Here is a 5,000-nt window from a genome sequence, read left to right as displayed (position 1 = left end):
TAGTAGTAGTAGTAGTAGTAGTAGTAAATAGTAGTAGTAGTATGTAGTAGTAGTATAGTAGTAATAGTAGTAGTAGTTGTTGTAGAGAGAGAGTAGAGTAGAGTAGTAGTAGTAGTGGTAGTAGTAGTAGTAGTAGTAGTAATAAAAATATATAAATAATAGAATAATAATATAATAATAGTAGTATGTAGTAGTAGTAGAGTAGTAGTATAGTAGTATAGTAGTAGGAGATATAAGTAGTGAGTATGTAGTTAGTATAGTAGTAGTAGTATAGTAGTAGTATAATATAGTAGTAGAGATATATAGTAGTAGTAGTAGTAGTAGTATGTAAGTTAGTGTAGTTAGTATAGTAGGTAGTATTAGTTTAGTATAATATTATAATATATATATATATAGTAGTAGTAGTAGTATAGTAGTATTTAGTAGTGTAGTAGTAGTAGAGTTAGATAGGTAGTATAGTATTAGTATAGAATAGTAGTAGTAGTAGTGTATAGTAGTATAGTAGAGTATTAGTATAGTTAGTAGTAGAGTAGTAGTAGTAGTAGTGTTTAGTGTAGTATAGTAGTAAGTAGTATAGTATGTAGTTAGTTATGTAGTAATAGTATGTGTAGTAGTAGTAGTATTGTAGTATAGTAGTAGTTTAGTAGTAGTAGTATATAGTAAATAGTAGTAGTATTTAATATATATAGTAGTAGTAAGTAGTAGTATAGTAGTAGTGTAGTAGAGTAGAGTAGTAGTAGTTTGTGTATAGTAGTAGTAGTAGTAGTAGTGTAGTAATGTAGTAGTAGTAGTAGTAGATTAGTAGTAGTGTAGTAGTAGTAGTAGTTAGAGAGTAGTAGTAGAGAGTATAGTAGTTAGTAGTAGTTAATATAATAATATATAATATAATAATAATAAATAGTAGTATTGTAGTGAGTAGTAGTAGTAGTAGTAGATAGTGTGTATGTGTAGTAGAGTAGATAGTAGTAGTAGTATAGTAGTATAGTAGTAGTAGTAATAGTAGTAGTAGTAGTATGAGTTATGTAGTAGTATGTAGTGTAGTAGTGTAGTAGTATAGTAGTAGTAGTGTAGTAGTAGTAGTAGTAGTAGTAAGTAGTAGAGTAGTAATAATATATATATAGTAGTATAGTAGAGTAGTAGTAGTAGTAGAGTAGTAGTAGAGTATGTAGTAGTAGTAATAGTAGTAGTAGTATTTAGTAGTAGAGTGCAGTATAGTAGTAGTAGTATAATATAGTAGTAGTAGTAGTAGTAGTAGTAGTAGTAGTAGTAGTAGTAGTAGTGTAGTAGGTAGTAGTGTAGTAGTAGTAGTAGTAGTGTAGTAGTAGTGTAGTAGTAGTATAGTAGTAGTAAATAGTAGTAGTAGTAGTAGTAGTAGTAGTAGTAGTAGTAGTTAGTATAGTTTTAGTAGAGAGAGTATAGTAGTAGTATAGTAGTAGTATGAGTAGTAGTAGTAGTATATAGTAGAATAATTAATATATAATAATAATATATTAATAATTGTAGTAGTAGTAGTAGTAGTTAGTATAGTAGTAGTATAGTAGTATATTAGTAGTAGTAGTAGTATAGTAGTGTAGTAGTAGTAGTAGTAGAGTATAGTAGTAGTAGTAGTAGTAGTAGTAGTAGTAGTAGTAGTGTAGTGTAGTAGTAGTATAGTAGTAGTAGTAGTAGTAGTATAGTGTAGTAGTAGTAGTAGTAGTAGTAGTAGTAGTAGTAGTAGTAAGTAGTAGTAGTAGTAGTATAGTATATAGTATAGTATATATATATTAGTATAGAGTAGTAGTAGTAGTGAGTATAGTATGTATGTGTAGTAGTATGTAGATATATAATATTAAGTAGTATAGTTAATAGTATAGTAGTGTAGTAGTAGTAGTAGTGTATAGTGTAGTAGTATAGTGTAGGAGTATGTAGTATAGTAGTTAGTAGTATTAGTATAGTAGTAGTATAGTAGTAGTAGTAGTATAGAGTTAGTAGTAGTAGTAGTATTAGTTATAGTAGTAGTAATAGTAGTATAGTGTAGTATAGTGTAGTATAGTAGTATAGTGTATAGTGTATTTAGTAGTAGTATAGTAGTGTGTGTAGTAGTGTATAATATATATAAAATAATTAAGTAAAGTAGTAGTGAGTAGTTATAGTGTAGTAGTAGTAGTAGAGTAGTGTATAGTAGTGTGTAGTAGTAGTAGTAGTAGTGAGTAGTAGTATGTAGAGTATAGTAGTAGAGTAGTAGAGTAGTAGTAGTAGTGTAGTAGTAGTAGTGATAGTAGTAGTGTAGTGTAATAGTAGTTATATAATAGTAGAGTAGATAGTGTAGTAGTAGGTAGTAGTTAGTTAGTAGTATTAGAGTAGTAGTGTAGGAGTAGTATGTATGGGATAGTAGTAGTGTTAGTTAGTAGTAGTATGTAGTAGTAGTAGTAGTGTAGTATAGTTAGTAGTAGTAGTGTAGTAGTAGTAGTATAGTAGTTGATAGTAGTAATATAGTATAGTAGTAGTAGTAGAGTAGTAGTAGTAGTAATAGTATAGTAGTAGTAGTAGTGTATATAGTAGTAGTAGTAGTATAGTAGTAGTATAGTAGTATAGTAGTATGTAGTAGTAGTTGTAGTAGTAGTAGTAGTAGTAGTAAAGGAGTAGTAGTAGTAGTAGTAGTATAGTAGTAGTAGTAGTAGTTAGTAGTAGTAGTAGTAGTAGTTGTAGTATAGTAAGTAGTAGTAGTAGTAGTAGTAGTGTAGTAGTTAGTAGTGAGTAGTAGTTGTAGTAGTAGTATGTAGTATAGTAGTAGTAGTAAGTAGTAGTAGTTGTAGTAGTAGTAGTAGTAGTAGATAGTAGTATGTATAGTAGTAGTAAGTAGTAGTAGTAGTAGTAGTATAGTATAGTAGTATAGTAGTAGGTAGTAGTAGTAGTAGTTAGTAGTAAGTAGTAGTAGTTAGTATAGTAGTAGTAGATAGTAGTAGTATAGTAGTAGTAGTAGAGTAGTAGTAGTAGTAGTAGTTAGTAGTAGTAGTATGTAGTATGTAGTAGTAGTATAGTAGTAGTAGTAGTAAGTAGTATAGTAGTAGTAGTAGTAGTAGTAGTAGTGAGTAGTAGTTAGTATGTAGTTAGAGTAGTAGTAGTAGTAGTAGTAGTAGTAGTAGTAGTAGTAGTAGTTAGTAGTAGTAGTAGTAGTAGTAGCAGTAGTAGTAGTAGTAGTAGTAGTAGTAGTAGTAGTAGTAGTATAGTCGTAGTAGCAGCAGTAGTAGTAGTAGTAGTAGTAGTAGTAGTTGTAGTAGTAGTAGCAGCAGTAGTAGTAGTAGTAGTAGTAGTAGTAGTAGTAGTAGTAGTAGTAGTAGTAGTAGCAGTAGTAGCTGGTGGATTTTAATTATAATTAACTGGAACATTAACAATTGTTGGTGACGTTGAGGCTAATTTTTGCATCTGTTATAGATAGTTCTTAGTTGACATTACTCAGGTCTTTGTTATTGTTTTTCTGCCATCCGCGATTATGAGTAATGCTCACTAAACGGTGTTAACCAGACTATAGACGTTCATGGATACACACAATTCTGTGTGTTGGTCTGTTATACTTCCGGATGGCAATGTTATGAGCTTCTAAGCCAAGCGCATAGTATCTATAGTTCCATACTTTGGGATTCGTCTTCTTTACCGTATAGATAGTATGCGCTTGGCTAAGAAGCTCATGACATTGCCATCCGGAAGTATAACGGACCAACACACAAAAATGTGTGTATCCATGAACGTTTATAGTCAGGTTAATACATTTCAGTGAGCCTTACTCATAAACGCGGATGGCAAAAAACAATAACAAAGACCTGAGTGACGTCATCTTCGAACTATCAATATAAACAAACGATGGGTCTGGGATGAGTGAACATTGGATGTTTTACATTGACATTGTCATAATACACAGTCAATTAAGTTGTGATTATGATCACTGAACTCGACACAGGGAACATGCTACTTTAAATCATATTTAAACCTTTCCCCGTGTGATGGCCGGGGTCCTTCAACAGAGAGAGTGCAAGAATAGCCCAATGCCAGTTCGTGACGGTGCACAAGTGCAGTAAGGACTTTGCTGATTGGGTCGATCGTCATAACATAATAAGTGTGAGCACCATTAGAAGCTGCCTAGCCACAGCGTGTCGTAAAGGGCGACTAATGGTCTGTTATTTGGCCTTCGTAAAGTTATGGCCTGATACCGTAGCAATCGTTATGTTATAGCCTGATACTGAAATCCAAAAGGATTGGCAGTTTGACGTCATTAGTGAGTTGTCGTTAGTAGAGCACATGGAAACAAGTCATTTCATTGGTTGAACTATTGAATTCAACTCACGATTTGTTCTCTTTTGTAGCAAAAGACTGGCATTTTGACGTCATTTTTTGGTCAGCATCAGGCCATAACTTTACGAAGGCCACGCTGATACTGACCAAAAAATGACGTCAGAATGCCAGTCTTTTGCCACAAAAGAAGACAAATCGTGAGTTGTATTCAATAGTTCAACCAATGAAATAACTTGTTTCCATGAGCTCTACTAACGACAACTCACTAGGCGGTGCAAAAATCAAATAATGACGTCAAACTGCCAGTCATTTTGGGTTTCAGTGTCAGGCTATAACTTAACGATGGCTACGGTATCAGGCTATAACATAACGATGGCTAAGGTATCAGGCTATAACATAACGATGGCTGCGGTATCAGGCTATAACATAACGATGGCTACGGTATCAGGCTATGACATAACGATGGCTACGGTATCAGGCTATAACATAACGATGGCTACGGTATCAGGCTATAACATAACGATGGCTACGGTATCAGGCTATAACATAACGATGGCTAAGGTATCAGGCTATAACTTAACGATGGCTACGGTATCAGGCTATAACATAACGATGGCTGCGGTATCAGGCTATAACATAACGATGGCTACGGTATCAGGCTATAACATAACGATGGCTACGGTATCAGGCTAATAACTTAACGATGGCTACGGTATCAGGCTATAACATAA

At 33.1% G+C, this 5,000-nt stretch overlaps 1 protein-coding gene across 1 annotated transcript in view; it reads left to right on the top strand.

The window, feature by feature from the left end:
* LOC144959799 (uncharacterized) overlaps nucleotides 1-5,000 on the top strand; it is a 13,594-nt gene that overhangs the window by 1,206 nt on the left and 7,388 nt on the right. The gene's annotated exons all lie outside the window — the stretch shown is intronic.

Source organism: Berghia stephanieae, chromosome 14 (genome assembly GCF_034508935.2).
Source record: "Berghia stephanieae isolate SIO BIC M18660-M18661 chromosome 14, UCSD_Bste_1.3, whole genome shotgun sequence".
NCBI classification, from domain to species: domain Eukaryota; kingdom Metazoa; phylum Mollusca; class Gastropoda; order Nudibranchia; family Aeolidiidae; genus Berghia; species Berghia stephanieae.
Note: the sequence above shows the minus strand (reverse complement) of the source record. Positions and strands in the feature narration are given on the sequence as shown.